We start from the raw sequence: 18,742 nt of genomic DNA, 5'->3' as shown, positions 1-18,742 counted from the left end.
TTTTTCCCATCGCGAATAGTATATTCCCAACCTGTCTTCCTGCATATAGTAAGATTTTTCCAATCTACTAATCTGGTTTACCCTATTGATCCAGTCCTCCTCCATCGGTGCCTCTGTCTTCCGCCAAAACTTGGGTATCAACCCTTTTGCAGCACTTAAGTAGTACCATACGCCTGATTCTTTATATTTATTTACTGTTGTCTCAACATTATGTAGGAGACACATAGTTGGGTCTAACCCTATGTCATTTCCAGTTATTATTTCTATTAATTTAACTATTGTCTTCCAGAAAGCCTGTATTTTCGGACATTGCCACCATATGTGAAACACCGTGCCCATCTCCCCACATTCTCTCCAACACATTTTTGAATTCTCCCCACTCATTTTGTGCTCGATGCTCGGTGTAATATGCCATCGTGTCAAACACTTATAATTAATCTCAACGTCTCTCATACTAACATTCTCGTGTATCAGTCTAAATATCTTATTCTGTTGATCCTCATCTAACACCACCCCCATATCTCTTTCCCAATTTGTTATAAAAATTAACTTTGTGTCTGTATCTAATTCTGTAAGTATTCTATAAATTTTAGCAATACCATGTTTCCCATCTCTACGTGTCTCTAACAACCTTTCAAACATATTCCACTCCTTTTTTAATCTCAGGGGTTTTGGTAGCTTTCCAATAAAACATTTTAACTGGTGATATTTCCACTCATCTATTCCGTTAAAAATGTCTCCCTTCTTCTCTTTTAGTTCTTTAAATGATCTCAGTTCCCCCTCTACCAGTACATCTCTCAATAGAATGTCTTCCCTTTTAAACCATCCCGGGTTATCCATATCCCTGATATCTCATCCTTTCCTGGGGGGAAATATTCATTATTTACAAGAGGCATTAATATAGAGTTGAATTCCCATTTCATATTTTTGTGTAAATTATCCCATACCCTCAAAACATTTAAAGTGTAAGTACTTGTGCTTTCTTTAATTCTTCTAAAGTGTGCTGGAACCCATATCATCTTACTCAAACTAATCCCACTCAGTTCGTTTTCAATCTTTACCCAACACTTCCCATTATGGTTAAATGTCCAGTCATAAATTCTTGCTAAGATTGCTGCTTTATAGTATCTCTTGACATCAGGTAGTCCCATTCCCCCTTTCTCTTTAGTCCTACTCAATGTTTCGTATGATATTCTTGGTTTTTTATTCCTCCAGATATATCTTGTTAACATTCTTTTTTTATTATCTTAAAAAAAGCCTCTGGGAGTTTAATTGGGACCATTTGGAATCTATACAGTATTTTAGGTATAATTACCATTTTAACTAGGTTTATACGTCCTATCCATGATGGGTTTCCTCCTTCTAGTATTTTTAATTCTTCCTTAGTCTCATTTATCAAAGAAATATAGTTTAATCTATACAGTTGTTTATGTGAGATAGTAAGTTTTATTCCTAGGTATTTTAAATCTTTTTCTCTTCATATAAAGGGGAATTCTGTTTGTAGCTTTTCCTTTTCAGTCTTTGATATGTTAATGTTCAAGATCTCTGTTTTTGTTGGGTTAATTTTTAAATTTGATAGTTCACCATAATCCTTTAAGATCTTCATTATATTTGGTAATGTTATTCGGGGTTTACCTACATAGAACAATAGGTCATCCGCAAAGGCCGTGACTTTATGTTCTATATTTTCTATCTGGATTCCCTTTACCGCTCCACTATTCCTTATCATTGACAACAAGGGTTCCAATGACAAAACATACAAGAGGGGAGACAGTGGGCAGCCCTGTCTTGTTCCATTAGACATCTCAATGGATTCCGACCTCTCCCCAATTACCGTAATAATTGCGGTGGGCTCCCTATATAATTTACCTATCCACTCACGCATTCTCTCTCCAATCCCCAACACTTCTAAGTTGTCCATCATGAAGCCCCAGTCCACTCTATCGAACGCCTTTTCGGCATCAATCGACAGAAGTACCACCGGGGCTTTCCCTTTTCTACTTTTCTGAATAAGCATCAAAGTTCACAACCCGTTGTCTCTACCCTCTCTCCCTGGGACAAAGCCCACCTGATCTCCATGTATCCATTCAGGCATTAGATCTTTCAGCCTATTTGCTAGAACCTTTGCGTACAACTTGGTATCAGTGTTCAATAGTGAAATTGGTCTATAGCTAGAACACTGGGATGGATCTTTTCCCTCCTTATGAATGAGAACAACATGGGCCTGAAGAGATTCTCTTCTACCCTCCATCCCTCCTCCTAGATCGTTCATGTACTTCTTCAGCTTAGGTAACAATATTTCACTATATTTTTTATAGTACTTTACTGTATACCCATCCGGTCCTGGACTTTTTCCACCCCCTGTACTTCTTAATGCTGCTTTTATTTCATCCTGGGAAATTTCCGCATCTAAGGAGTTCAATTGTACTTCACTTAACTTTGGTAATCCTGCGTTTTTTAAATATAACATCCTTTTTTTGTTGATATCCTCTCCAATTTCTTTTGAAGAGCCTTGGGGACTAATATTATACAACTTTCTATAGTACTCCGTAAACACTTTAATAATCTCTTTAGTTGAATGAACCAACTCCCACTTAGGATTTTTTTATCTTTTCTATATAATTTCTATTTTTCTTTTTATTTAGAGCTCTCATTAGATATTTTCCTGGTCTGTCTCCCCATCTATATCTTTCACTTAATACTTTATTATATACTCTTCTCCTCTCCTCATCCATCAACCTCTCTAGCTCATCCTTTTTATCCATTAACTTTTGTCTTATTTCTCTTGTTATTTTCTTCTTTTGTATCTGCTCCAAGTCCAGGATTTCTTTTAAGAGCCCACTAACCCTCTCTCTTCTTTCTCTTTTCTTCCTTGCTCCCATCGCAATCAGAATTCCTCTTATATATACCTTGTGGCTTTCCCATACTGTGGCTGTCGATACTTCCTCTGTCTCATTCTCCTTAAAATATACCTTGATCTCTTGGCCAATCTTCTGAGCTATATCCTCGTCCAAGAGAAGGGCCTCATTTAGCCTCCATCCTAGGCCTCCCGTTCACCGTCTTCCCCATCTCATTTTCATTATGACAGGAGCATGATCCGAGAATGTACTCATCTCTATTTCTATTTTAACCAGTAGTTCTATAAGTTAATGATCTATAAAAATATAATCCAGTCTCGAGTATATCTCATGTGCATTAGAGAAGAAGGTATAGTCCCTGTCCTTCATGTGCATTATTCTCCAAGTGTCCACCAGTTGATACTCGTGGATCGCTTTTTCAAAGCTCTCAGAGACCTACCACCTTCTCTCTGCACAGGGGATGTTGTATCCTTTTGTGGGTCCATACATAGATTTAAATCTCCGGCTACTATCAAACGCCCTTTTTTAAAGTCTATCAATTCTTTCAACAGACCCTTCAAATAGATTTCCGGCTTTTTGTTAGGGCAGTATATGTTGGCTAACGTACACTCGATTCCCTGCAATTTACCTTTCAAGAACAGGAATCTCCCCTCCGGGTCGGTCCTTCTATCCTCCAGCTCAAATCTCATATTCTTTGCCAACCCTATTGCCACCCCTTTTGCTCTTTTAATTGGAGAGTCAGCGTAATACCATATTGGATAATATTTAGATTTTAATTTCAGGTTTGACTCTATCTCAAAATGTGTTTCCTGTAAAAATACCACTGACGTTGCCCTATGGTGTAACTCTTTGAACAACTTAAATCTTTTCCCAGGACAGTTCAACCCGTTCACATTATATGTTGTAAACTGTATTTCTTCCATCCTTCTTAATTCTATCTATCTCTCCTCTAATACACCTCCTCCTATTAGGCCCTACAATATTGCAGCTTATTAACCCACCCTCCCCTCCCCACACTCCCTCCCACCAAACCCCCATCTCCCAGCTCCGCCCTCCACCCCTCTCACCCTCTCTTTTTTTTCCCTTACCCATTTTTAGGCATAAAAACTGCCTACAAATCATTTGTGGAACTATTTCCACCATTGATTTAAAACTTAGGGCGTAAGCTCCACCCATGAACAGCTCACCTCTCCTCTGACCCCCCCCCCCAGATCACCTCTCTCTATTATCTAGACTCAGCAAGAATCTTTACTTCCCTCCCTTAATCGAAGCCTCCAGTAGGACCTCAACCTTTGGAGGGGAGAGACCAGGGGCGAGAGAGGGAGAAGAGAGAGAAGAAGAGGGGAAAAAAAAAAAAAAAACTTAATTCTCCCTCCTCTCCCTTCCCAGCCCCGGGGCCCCCCTCCCCCTCCCCCCGACATGTTGCCAGTCCTCTTTTCTGGAATCGTCCATATTTCCTTTATCTTCTTCCTCTTCTTCCCACCCAGCTATTTCCATTTTTTGCAAGTCCAGTCTATCACAAAAATCCCTTAGATCCTCAGGAAATCTCAAATAAGCTGTGACCCCGTTTTTCCAACCAATTAGAGATGATGAGGTACCCCATCTATACTGCACATTCTGTTTTCTCATTTGCTCCAACAGGGGTCTCAGGGATCTCCTTCTCCATAGGGTCTCTGCTGTTAAGTCCGCATAAATTTGGATAGTCAATTCTCCATACTTAATTAATGATCTTCCCTTAATCTTCTTCCAGATCTCATCTTTGACCCCAAATTTTTGGAACTGGACAATTATGTCTCTCGGTCTTTCCTTCTCAGAAGCCTGTTTGAATTTTCCTATTCTAAACACTCTGTCTAACTCGATCCCGTCTGTTTCAGGTCTGTCTCTTATGGAGTTTAGAATTTTTTTAACTAATTCGTATAGTATTTCTCCTTTTGCAGTCTCTGGGATTCCTCGTACTCTTAGGTTACACCTTCTTTCTTTGTTTTCTTGAACTTCCATCCTATAGGTCAATTTTTTCTGGGTGATTTCCAATTGGGTTATTTTTTTCCTTAGATTATCTATATTTTAACTTTCTCCTCTGTTTCTTCCACCCTTGATAGCAGATGCCCTAAGTCATTTCGAATAGCTGTCATTTCATGTTTTATTGTTTTTTCCAAATTTTGAAACATTTCTATCATCTCCTTCTTATTTGGAACTAGTAGTTCCCCATCAGATTCTTTTTTTCCCAAGCCATCCACTGTTTGTTGACTATAGCTGCTATTCATGCCCAATGATAATCTAGGACTATTTCCTGAACTAGTGTCCAAATCCCCTTTTGCGCTTGCGCCTTGGGCCCTTTCTGGCGTAGTATTTCCATATGATGTAAATTTCTTTATTGTTCCTGTTTGAGACCCTTTGAGCCCTGCTCCCTTGGGACCTTTATTCTTCATATCTTCTGTAAATCTTGATAGGCTTGCTATTATTCCTATATATTTTACTCTCCTAGGGCACCTGGGCCTCTCCTCTTCTTCTCTTCTAACCCCTAGGAACCTTCACCCCTTGGTCTCCTATGTCATTCAGGGGTCTACAACACAATAATCCCCAGCAGCTCTCACTCACCCTTCCCTTCTCAGGACGGTGGCTCCAGGCTGGTGAGGAGAGCCTTCACTGCTGCTCAGTCCTGGGGGGGGGATTCCTCTGGGTTTCCACTGCTGTATTTCTTTCTTCTTAGGATTCGTCCCGGGGAAGCAGGGTGGGTTTCCTGCTATTCTTAGGTCTCCCTGACCCAGGATCGAACAGCCTGCCAGGGAGGTACAGACAACTATGAGCCGGCAGCTCTCTCTCACATCAGGAAGCCAGCCGGCTTCCTCTTTCCCCCAAAGAACCTCCGCGGCTGGCCACGTGTTCCCGTAGCGTCCCCTCACCTCTCAGCCACACGGTTCTCCCACTCGTATAGCACCGGGGAAGCCGGCGTGTCACTGCAGCCTCAGACCAGCTCTCATCTCAGGCTCTCCGGGTTAAACTCTCCAGCCCTCCGGACTCCATTGGATCAGTCCCTAGTGAGGGTCACTGGATGGGTCGGGAAGCAGGATCCAGCATGGGGCTAGTGCCACTCGCTCCCCACAGCCGCCGTATTCAGGGTCCTCCCTCTTTCCTTTGAGCAGATTTGGGGATTGGTCCGGCGTCTCCCTTCTCCTGTCAGGTAACTGGCCGGCGTCTCTGTTTCCCAGAGCTCCTTTGCGGCCACCAGCATGCTCACGCCGCACTGCTCCGTTTCCCCGGCAACCCGACGGCTGCACTCGGATTGTTCACCTCCCGGAGCTCCGTGCCCGCTCTCCTCTCCCCTCACTGCACCAGCTGATCCCCCTTTGGAGATCTCCTCGATCAGGTAGGGCTCCGCATTTCACTCCATGAGGGATCTCGGGATGGTCAGTTCAGAGGTTTATCGGAGAGCACTCACATCGTGCTCTCCGTTGCCGCCATGCTTAGGCTCCGCCCAACTGTCCGCACCCTCACATATATATTCTTATTATTATAGCCAAATTTACCCCCCTAACTCCTCCCACAGTTTGTACACTACATAGACAGTAATATACCGAAATGTGTGGATTGTTCCCGATTGGTGTGCTATTACTTTGTGGAACGTTTCGCTGAATGGTTCACAAAATATCTGCGTTTTTGTGGTGCAATTGGTCCCATAGGAATGAATGGCGGAATGTTCAAAACTAGAGTGGGAGCTGCCAAAAGCTAGAGTGTGAGCTGAAAAATCAGGACATGATTTCAAAACTGCCATCACTCCCTCACAGGGGCGGACTGACCATTTGGAAACTCAGGCACTGCCCGAGGGCCCGGGGTGAGTAGGGGGCCCCATGAGATGCCCCTGGTACCATTTTCATAGGCTTTTTTGAGTTTGGGCAAGGACACAGGGGCCCCATGATCCCCTATTGCCTGGGGGGCCCCATGAGTTGTCAGTCCGCCCCTGCTCCTTCATTTTCAAGCCCACCTACACAAATCTTATATCAAAACGTTCAGCTATCCCCGCTGCCACTAAAAATGTCCATGGCTAAGCCATAGTCCTGATGGTTTTCACAATATGACCATTTGTTTGCAACTCACGCCGCCCATTGACATTCATTGAAACTGCACTCTAGCCACCTCAAATTGAATGGCAATTTCTAAACTGCAACTGTGCCTTCATTTTTAATATTTCAGAGACATACTATGCAACAAAATGTAGGTCTGGGTCTTGTGATTCTCACAATATGAAGCTCTTTGGTGTAGGATTTATAGTTTTTAAACTGCAACCGTTTGAAGATGGCAACCGCCAGTGAAGTGAGCAAGTTGGAGCAGTTTGTTTTTAACCGCTCTTCTCTGCCCTTGCTGTAGAGTGAGTTGCCATAGGAAGTGTATGTCAAAGCAAAATATATATGTATAAAAAAAGCATATACAGTACATTTTTTGCAGTACATACTCGTTACTTTCTCATGCTCATTGTGTAAGTGACCACAGGTGTGTGAGCAGGCAGCAGAGTGACAAAAGCTAGAGTGTAAGTTGTAGACTACTGGTGGAGGCAAGAACACTTCACACAATTTCCCCAGAAATTGTAGCTTTTCTAGCTATTATTATACAGGATTTATATAGCGCCAACAGTTTGCGCAGCGCTTTATATCAATATAAAACAATATAAACAACGCAACTCAAACCCCCCAAAACATATAAGTAATAATAAATTCAAATCATATGTGTAGCAATATATATAAATATATTTAAAAAAATGAAAAATATAAAAAATGAAATAAAGTGTCCAAAAACATATAAAGTCCTTATTCCCAAATTCCTTAGTGCTCCAACCAAGAAAAACGTTCTCCTTTAAATATGTGCTTCCACCATCCACCAGTGCTGCAACCAACGTAAACCGCACTCACCAGATACTGGTGATTTGCACGCCTTTTAGGACTTTTAGGGATCCTATACCCCCCCTACAGCCTCCTGGACTCCATTCCACCAGATATGGGTCAGATTCTCCTTTCAATCACTCCTGATGTATCCTTCCACCCAGTGCCACAATAGTGCAGGAAAAAAAGTATATATAGTGTAATATTGCTAATACTTTTTACAGTAGTAATAATAATACCAGACCACTCACATTTCACAAGCTCAATAAAAGCATTTGATTATCTGCCTTCAAACAGCCAGACATCGTTCCCATAGAATCCACAGACAGCTTCAGAAACCTCACAGCCTTTTAGCAGAGGATGACAGAGTGTCTCTCTAACCAATATCAAAAATGGTCGCTTGGAATGCACCGCTCAGTGTGCATTCCACTCACCAGAAGTTGTGTAGGACGGATAGACGGCAGACCGGAAGTGCATCGATGCATTTCGCCCCTCCCACAGGGCGTTCTCAAGATCTGAAGCTGCCTGTGGATTCTATGGGAACGATGTCTGGTCGTTTGAAGGCCAGTGTTGCACTTATATCAAAAAGAATCCAATAAAGCTCTGTATAACGGCAAGAAAACCATGTGTACCACTTCAAATATGGCCGTATGTGTGCATGCATGCGTGGTGACATACGCCCTAGCTCCACCCGATGCATTTTGTCAGAAGTGACGTCATCAGGGATTAACCTTCCTGGCGGTAATCCCGAGTGTGGATCGGAAGTGGCAGCAGGTACCTGTCAAATTTGGGTACCCGCGCCCCAAAGATGCCAATCCTTAATGGGGAGCAGGGGAGCAGTCCTTAAAGTGGAACTTCCTCTTTTGGGTGGAGCTCTGCTTTAAGTGAGTTATTCCTAAGAATTACAGTCCTTTAATATACAGTTGCAAGAAAAAGTATGTGAACCCCTTGGGATTACGTGGAGTTTTGCATGAATTGGGCATAAAATGTGCTCTGAACGTCATCTAAGTCACAACAATAGAAGAACACAGTCTGCTGAACATAATACTACACAAACATTAGATGTTGCCATGGTTTAATTGCACATAACATGTAAACATTCACAGTGCAGGGAGGAAAAAGTATGTGAACCTTTGGACTTAATAACTGGTTGACCCTCCTTTGGCAGCAATAACCTCAACCAAACGTTTCCTGTAGTTGCAGATCAGACCTGCACAACGATCTGGAGTCATTTTGGACCACTCCTCTTCACAAAACTGTTTCAGTGTAGCAATATTCTTGGGATGTCTGGTGTGAATCGCTCTCTTAAGGTCATGCCACAGCATTTCAATCGAGTTGAGGTCAGGACTCTGACTGGGCCACTCCAGAAGGTGTATTCTGTGCTGTTGCAGCCATTGTTTTGTTGAATGACTTGTATGCTTTGGGTCATTGTCCTGTTGCATCACCCATCCTCTGCGGAGCTTCAGTTGGTGGACAGATGGTCGTACGTTTTCCTGCAAAATGTCTTGATAAACTCTGTAATTCATTTTCCCATCAATGACAACAATCCATCCAGGCCCTGAGGCAGCAAAGCAGCCCCAAACCATGATGCTCCCTCCGCCATGTTTTACAGTGGGGATGAGGTTTTGATGTTGGTGTGCTGGGCCTTTTTTTCTCCACACATATTGTTGTGTGTTCTTCCCAAACAACTCAATCTTGGTTTCATCTGTCCACAGTATATTTTGCCAGTAGTGCTGTGGAACATCCAGGTGCTCTTTTGCAAACTTCAAACGTGCTGCAATGTTCTTTTTGGACAGCAATGGCTTCCTCCGTGGTGTCCTCCCATGTACTCCATTCTTGTTTCATGTTTTCCTTATTGTAGATGTGTCAACAAAAAATGTTAGCATGTGCCAGAGATTTCTGTAGGTCTTTAGCTGACACTCTGGGATTCTTCTTTACCTCATGCAGCATTCTGCGCTGTGCTCTTGCAGTCATTTTTACAGGACGACCACGCCTAGGGAGAGTAGCAACAGTGCTAAACTTTCTCCATTTGTAGACAGTCTGTCTTACCGTGGACACATGAACATCAAGGCTTTTGGAGATACTTTTGTAACCCTTTCCAGCTTCATGCAAGTCAACAATTCTTGATCGTAGGTCTTCTGAGAGCTCTTTTCTGCGAGGCATGGTTCACACCAGACAGTGCTTCTTGAAACCAGTAAACCCAAAACAGGTGTGTGTTTTTTAAGGGCAGGACAGCTGTCGGCAACACATCCAATATCATCACACTGATTGGAGTCAAGGTTGGCTCACTCCTGGCTCCAATTAGCTCTGGGAGAAGTCATTAAGTTAGGGCCTCACATATTTTTTCCTCCCTGCACTGTGAATGTTTACATGTTGTGTGCAATTAAACCATGGCAACATCTAATGTTTGTGTAGTATTATGTTCAGCAGACTGTGTTCTTCTATTGTTGTGACTTAGATGACGTTCAGAGCACATTTTATGCCCAATTCATGCAAAACTCCACGTAATCCCAAGGGGTTCACATACTTTTTCTTGCAACTGTAAAACAACAAATTTCCATGCAAAAAAAGTACCACTTTGACACTCAAAAATATTGATTAGTTAGACTGCCAGGGAGGTTAAGGGCGCAAGTCCATCACCACGCATTTAGAGAAAGATCACAAAGAGAGGACTGGCTGTGATTGGTGGTGTCCGCTAACCAGCATGGTTGCTATAATATAGACATAAACATAAATGAACACATAATCCTACACTCAAATATAAGAAAGACTTCAAGATTTTGGTTAATAGGGGTTTTAAGGATGAAATTCTAAATAAAGAAAGAGAGAGTGTTCCCGGTACCTCTAGCTCCTAGGGTGCCAGTAATGTATAGTCTGCCCAAGATTCACAAATCTTTATCTCATCCCCCTAGGTAGGCCCATTATTATCGGGATAGATTCTATCACTTCTCAAGCTGGGAGATATATTGATTATTATTTACAACCGCTGGTACTGGATACCCTCGCCTATTTGAAAGGTTCAACACATGTGATTAACATATTGGGAGAATTGCCAGGCTATATTTTAGCCACGGCTGATGTGGAATCATTGTATAGGGGTAATTTCCCATCAACATGGCCTGGAGGCAGTACATCACTATCTTTACTCCAATTCTCCCATCCCAGCTGTGCAATAGGATTTTATCCTGCGTTTGTTGGAATTCTCTATGAGCCACATTTATTTTTGGTTTGGTGGTTCTTACTATTTACAATGTAAAGGTGTAGCCACGGGGGCCAAATTTGCCCTCAGCATGACCGATTTGTTTATGGCCATGTGGGAGAAGGACATAGTGTTTAATGAGAAAAGATCGGAATTTATATTGTGGAAACGTTATATTGACGACATTATCTTGATTTGGGAGGGTGATCTGATCTCTTTAAATTCCTATATAGACCATTTCAAACCTAATGATAGGGGCATATCCCTGACTCATGAGGCAAGTGTTCATCAACTGACGTTTCTTCACCTTAGAATCACTATACAGAATGATACCATTGTTATGCCTACTTTTTTTTAAGTCTACTGATAGGAATAGCCTCATACCGAGAGGGAGTTGTCATCATCCTTTGTGGCTGGCTTCTGTACCAAAGAGTCAATTTTTGCGTCTGAGGCGTAATTGCACTCGTACACGGGACTTTTTGGAACAGGCTAACTTTCTTAAATCTAGGTTTGCAGAAAAGGGTTATAATGATGTGGATCTGGAAAGAACTATATCAGAAGTGGGCAACATGGTGGCTAAATGGTTAGCACTTCCGCCTGGCAGTACTAGGGGTCGTTGGTTCGAATCCAAACTCGGCACCACCTGCCTGAGTTTGCATGTTCTCCCTGTGCCTGCGTGGGTTTCTTCGGGCTACTCCGGTTTCCTCCAACACTCCAAAGACACACTGATAGGTTGATTGGCTCCTGTATGTGTGTGTATGAATGTGAGTTAGGGACCTTAGATTGTATGCCCCTTGAGGGTTAGGGACCTTAGATTGTATGCCCCTTGAGGGTTAGGGACCTTAGATTGTACACCCCTTGGGGGTTAGGGACCTTAGATTGTACACCCCTTGAGGGTTAGGGACTGATGTGAATGTACAATATATGTATGTAAAGCGCTACATAAGTTGATGGCGCTATATAAGTACCTGAAATAAATAAATAAATAGAAGTGACTTTGAGGGATAGGAATTCTGTATTAATAGAGAGACCTAGATTACCTGTTGATCCTAAGGCTACGTTCACACTAGCGTTGTGTGCAGGCGGCAGAGAGGCGTTTGGGAAGCGTTTTTACCGCTTCCCAAATGCCTCTGACAATTCTGCACATTGCAGTACATGGTGCTGTTCTAACGGGAGCATCGCGTTGCGGCAAAACAGATGCCTCTGGTCGAGTCAGGAGGCATTGAAGCCTCCTATTCTAGTCTATGGTGCCGGTCCACAAACGCCCGACCGGCAGTTACGGTGCAGTTGTGACGCGGTTGCGGGGTGTTTGCAGAGCGGTAACACCATTTAAACTTCGTTATAGGCATTTGTGGGGCATTTTTAACACTCGGCAAACGCCTAGCAACTTCCGCTAAACCGTGCATGCAGCGTTTGCAGATCGTTTGCCGAGCATTAAAAACCGCTCAGCAAATGCCGGACCAACGCTTGCCAAACGCTATAGGGGCGTTTGGCAAGCGTTGGTAAAACAGTCAAGTGTGAACGAGCCCTAACTCTTCGGGCCTCTCCAGGGGCGTCCCTGGGGTTGGTGTCACCTGGTGTCACCCCTCCAGAGGTGGTTTGTCCCTGTCGTGCACACAGCCTGGCTCTTCCCATCCCTGTGTCCCCATTGCAAGCGGCAGGAGGGCTAATGAGCCGCTTGGACCACTTTCATCAGAAAGCTGGCTGTTGGCTGAAAAAAAAGATACCAGGGGTGTTATGGCAGACATCTTCATGTATGTTTTCTACATGGAGATCATATCCCTCTTATGTATTATACATGGAGATCATATCCCCCTTATGTATTATACATGGAGATCATATCCCCCCCTTATGTATTATACATGGAGATCATATCCCCCCCTTATGTATTATACATGGAGATCATATCCCCCCCTTATGTATTATACATGGTGATCATACCCCCCCTTATGTATTATACATGGAGATCATATCCCCCCCTTATGTATTATACATGGAGATCATATCCCCCCTTATGTATTATACATGGTGATCATATCCCCCCTTATGTATTATACATGGAGATCATATCCCCCCTTATGTATTATACATGGAGATCATATCCCCCTTATGTATTATACATGGAGATCATATCCCCCTTATGTATTATACATGGAGATCATATCCCCCTTATGTATTATACATGGAGATCATATCCCCCTTATGTATTATACATGGAGATCATATCCCCCCCTTATGTATTATACATGGAGATCATATCCCCCCCCTTATGTATTATACATGGAGATCATATCCCCCCTTATGTATTATACATGGAGATCATATCCCCCTTATGTATTATACATGGAGATCATATCCCCCCTTATGTATTATACATGGTGATCATATCCCCCCCTTATGTATTATACATGGTGATCATATCCCCCCTTATGTATTATACATGGAGATCATATCCCCCCTTATGTATTATACATGGAGATCATATCCCCCTTATGTATTATACATGGAGATCATATCCCCCCTTATGTATTATACATGGAGATCATATCCCCCCTTATGTATTATACATGGAGATCATATCCCCCCTTATGTATTATACATGGAGATCATATCCCCCCCTTATGTATTATACATGGAGATCATATCCCCCCCTTATGTATTATACATGGAGATCATATCCCCCCCTTATGTATTATACATGGAGATCATATCCCCCCCTTATGTATTATACATGGAGATCATATCCCCCTTATGTATTATACATGGAGATCACGTCCCCCCCTTATGTATTATACATGGAGATCATATCCCCTCTTATGTATTATACATTGAGATCATATCCCCCTTATGTATTATACATGGAGATCATATCCCCCTTATATATTATACATGGAGATCATATCCCCCCCTTATATATTATACATGGAGATCATATCCCCCCCTTATATATTATACATGGAGATCATATCCCCCCTTATGTATTATACATGGAGATCATATCCCCTCTTATGTATTATACATTGAGATCATATCCCCCTTATGTATTATACATGGAGATCATATCCCCCTTATGTATTATACATGGAGATCATATCCCCCCTTATGTATTATACATGGAGATCATATCCCCCCTTATGTATTATACATGGAGATCATATCCCCCCCTTATGTATTATACATGGAGATCATATCCCTCTTATGTATTATACATGGAGATCATATCCCCCCTTATGTATTATACATGGTGATCATAGCCCCCCTTATGTATTATACATGGAGATCACATCCCCCTTATGTCTTATACATGGAGATCATATCCCCCCTTATGTATTATACATGGAGATCATATCCCCCCCCCCCTTATGTATTATACATGGAGATCATATCCCCCCTTATGTATTATACATGGAGATCATATCCCCCCTTAATATCCTCTTCTCAGTAGAGAATACATTCGGTTCCTCTAATCTTTCCTCATAGCTGATCTCCTCCGTGCCTCGTATCAGTTTGGTTGCCCTTCTCTGTACTTTCTCCAGTTCCCCAATTTTCTTTTTGTGAATTGGAGCTCAAAACTGAACTGCATATTCCAGATGAGGTATTACTAATGATTTGTACCGGGGGGATGATATCTCTCTCTCCGGGGTCTATACCTCTTTTACTACAAGAGAGGATTTTGCTCGCTTTAGAACCCGCAGCTTGGCATTGCATGCCTATATATATAATGTTTGGGGGTTATAAGTAATTTTCTAGCAAAAAAATACTGATTTAAACTTGGAAACAAAATATGCCAAAAAATGTGTGGTCACAAGTGCCACGACTGAGAAAAGGTTGAGAATCGGCGGTTTACTATCACTACTACTACTTCCTATGTGGTCCTCTGAAATCCAGATCTGAAAATCCCATCCCTCCTGCTTTTGGGTCCAACGCCCTTTATGTCGATATTATAAAAATGGGAGAAAGCAGAGCCGCTGTCCGCTAAGAGCAAACACATTTCAAGCGCTCTCGTCTGCTCTGCACTGTCGCCGCGTCTTTGATGTGATGAAGTCACGGCGGATGATGCTTTTTACCCGGTAACATCAATAATTTCTTCCAGCCAAGTCCGTTCCTATCACCGAGATAGTATGAAGAGCAGAATTATTATCCTGGTGTCGGCTCCGACACAATAATGGCAGCGGCTGCTTTCCTGATAAGAATCCCTTTCATGAGGATGCAGCGAGATATGGGAGCTCATTACCAAATGCAACAGAGACTTCTACTTTAAAAGGAGAAAACTCTTCACACGTACAGCATAACATAGTCTGTGCAAAGTGTTGTACAATGTAAGTCCAATCACTAAAGTCTCATGGAAGCTTCAACATGTTAAAGTGTGCAGTGTGTTACCCCAGCATTTCTTATTGCTGATATGTGCCTGCCGTACCATGTACTTGTGTCTCTTTGTATTGCTTCTTTGTGTGCAATACCCATGGATCCTGCCAATCCCTTTGCTTTCCTATTTCAAACTTACCACGCTAGGCATGCTGGAACATCCATCCTAGTATGGTTAGTTTTTTGGCTGGGCTGGAAGCATAGCTTGCCTGTTTTCCAATGACCAGGGCTTGTTCTGCCCCCCCCCCCCATGCAGAAAATGCCTGTCCCCCAATGATCAGATTTGTGTTCACATGCCCACCTGCAGAGAATGCCTGTCCTCCAATGATCAGACTTGTGCTGACACGCCCTTTCCTGCAGATAATGCCTGTCCTCCAATGATCAGACTTGTGCTGACACGCCCTTTCCTGCACAGTCTGCCTGTCATCCAATGACCAGATTTGTGCTGACACGCCCTTTCCTGCACAGTCTGCCTGTCCTCCAATGATCAGATTTGTGCTGACACGCCCTTTCCTGCAGAGAATGCCTGTCCTCCAATGATCAGACTTGTGCTGACACGCCCTTTCCTGCACAATCTGCCTATCCTCCAATGATCAGATATGTGCTGACACGCCCACCTGCAGATAATGCCTGTCCTCCAATGATCAGACTTGTGCTCACATGCCCTTTCCTGCACAGTCTGCCTGTCCTTCAATGATCAGGACTTGCGCTAACATGCCCCCCTGCACAGCCTTCATGTCCTGCAATGATCAGATTTGTACTGATGTGCCCCCCATGCAGAGCCTGCCTGTCCTCCAATGATTAGAATTGTGCTGACACCCCCCACCCCTCCGCTGGCTGCCTGTCCTGCAATGGCTAAGACTTGTGCTAACATGCCCCCCTGCAGAGCCTGCCTGTCCTCTGATGATCAGACTTGTGCTGATCCCCCCCACCCCTACAGAGCAAGCCTGTCCTCCTATGATCAGATTTGTGCTGATGCACCCTCCTGCAGAGCCTGTCTGCCCTCCAATGATCAGACCTGTGCTGACACGTCCCCATATCGTGGAGAAGTTACATCATCCCTCATATTAGTGGAGAAGGGACATCATCCATCACATTATTGGAGAAGTGACATCATCCATCACATTAGTAAAGAAGTGACATCATCCCTCTTATTAGTAGAGAAGTGACATCATCCCTCTTATTAGTGGAGAAGTGATGCCATCTCTTATATCAATATCTCTTATATCTCTTATATCAAGTAATATCATCCCTCATATTACTCGAAAAGTGATGTCATCTGTCACGTTAGCAGAGATGTGACATCATCCCTCATATTTGTGAAATTATATCGTCTCTCATATTACTCGAAAAGTGATGTCATCTGTCACGTTAGCAGAGATGTGACATCATCCCTCATATTTGTGAAATTATATCATCTCTCATATTATTGAGAAGTGACATCATTCCTTATATTAATGGAGAAGTGAATATCATCCCTAATATTTGGGGAATTTAAATCATTCCTCATATTTAGGGAATTATTATTATTATTATTATTATACAGTATTTATAAAGCGCCAACAGTTTGCTCAGTGCTGTACATTACAATGGGAGACAGAACATGCGACAGTACAATAACAATACAATGCGATACACGAGGGGTTCGAGAATTGATATCATCCCTCATAATTGGGGACTATCAATGTCATCTCTCTGATTGTCTGTCCACTCAATAACTGGCTGACCTTGGGTTAATATGTATTGGTGTCACCTGTCATCCAAGCAGGTTTCCGCACTGACATTTAGGGCCCATTCCCATTACAGCGTTGCAGCAAGCTGTGTAGTGTGTTGGTGCGTTGTGGTGTAATTCATTCTGAATAGCAGCCCCAACACATAGTGACATATTTTCATAGTTAGTCTGGTTGAAAAAAAGTCCATCTAGTTCAACCAGTGAAAGAGAAAAAAATATATACAATCCTATGTACATAATCCTACACCCACAGTTGATTTAGAGGAAGGCAAAAAAACCCAGCAAGGCACGATCCAATTTGCTCCTGCAGGGGAAAAATTCCTTCCTGATCCCCAGAGAGGCAATCGGATATTCCCTGGATCAACTTTCCCTATAAATGTTATATCCAGTTATATTCTGTGTATCCAAGAAAGAACCCAGGACTTTCCTACAGCAATCCACTGAGCTGGCCACAACCAACTCTGGAGGGAGTCTATTCCACATTCTCACAGCTCTTACTGTGAAGAAACCTTTCTGTGTTTGGAGAATAACTCTCTCTCTGTATCTCTCTCACAGTTACATAGTTAGTCTGGCTGTAAAAAGACAAAAGTCCATTCAGTTCAACCATTTAAAAAAAAAAAAGTTACAATCCTACACCCACAGTTTATCCAGAGGAAGGCAAAAAACCCAGCAAAGCACGATCCAATTTGCTCCTCAGGGGAAAAAATTCCTTCCTGATCCCCTGAGAGCCAATCGAATATTCCCTGGATCAACTTTCCCTATAAATGTTATATCCAGTTATATTCTGTGTATCCAAGAAAGAATCCAGGACTTTCCTACAGCAATCCACTGAGCTGGGCACAACCAACTCTGGAGGGAATCTATTCCACATTCTCACAGCTCTTACTGTGAAGAAACCTTTCCGTGTTCGGAGATTACATTTCTTTTGCTCCAGACGTAAAGAGCGCCCCCTTGTCCTCTATGAAGGCATCTTACATGACAGGTGTGCATTGCCGACACTAATATGCGTCACCCCCCCATATATTGGTGCATACAATACTTGGCAGTACAATGTGTGTTCCTGGGCAGGTGTGTAACGAACGCACAAACCGTGCACCGCGGCAAAGCATGTGGTACTGCCGGGGAAGGGGGAGGGGGGACTGTAGAGAAATGGCTGCCCTGCACATACCTGTCTTCAGCCCAGGTTGGGACCGCACACAGGCATCAGAGGCGGAGGTTGGACAGCGATGGCATTCCATCCATGTTGTCTGTAGGAAGGTTCAAGTCACTGTTCATACAGATGTCCCGGTCCAGGGGAAGGACCTGTGATGGCAGCTAAGTGAATTTTTTATGTGCTCCAGACGGCATGGCATCCAGAGAGGAGAGAGCGCTGCGCAGAGGAGCAAGATGAAAGGGAATCAATGGACAGCGATGCTTTCTTCTTCTGGCACAGGTGGGAAAACAAAGATCCAACAGAAGCGTGCAGCACAGCAGCTGCCGGGGGACTGCAAATCCCAGCATGCCAGGAGAACTCGGCTTCACCGCACTTGTGTGAACGATCGCTACATAACATAAACATCAGTACAGAAATACTGCAACCCTACAAGCAGAATATAAACCTCAAATCATAACATACAAATATAAAAATGTACATAGCGTTTATAAACAATGTTACTTTGTATCTATCTCCCGTCTGATCGATGTTTATAAACAATGTTACTTTGTATCCATCTCC

General features: G+C 43.0%; 1 protein-coding gene and 1 long non-coding RNA gene across 2 annotated transcripts in view; one reads left to right on the top strand and one right to left on the bottom strand.

The window, feature by feature from the left end:
* The window catches only part of LOC149454211 (uncharacterized), a 40,245-nt gene extending 21,748 nt beyond the window's left edge, over positions 1–18,497 (bottom strand). The window contains exon 1 of the long non-coding RNA XR_016314351.1: positions 18,197–18,497. This is a non-coding gene — a long non-coding RNA (uncharacterized LOC149454211). The remainder of the gene's footprint in view (positions 1–18,196) is intronic.
* The window catches only part of CUNH14orf132 (chromosome unknown C14orf132 homolog), a 68,195-nt gene that overhangs the window by 21,517 nt on the left and 27,936 nt on the right, over positions 1–18,742 (top strand). The window lies entirely within an intron of this gene.

This window comes from Staurois parvus, unplaced genomic scaffold, assembly GCF_062004578.1.
Source record: "Staurois parvus isolate SC_StPar_1 unplaced genomic scaffold, SC_StPar_1.0 ptg000433l, whole genome shotgun sequence".
NCBI classification, from domain to species: Eukaryota; Metazoa; Chordata; class Amphibia; order Anura; family Ranidae; genus Staurois; species Staurois parvus.
This window is presented reverse-complemented; position numbering and strand designations above follow the sequence as displayed.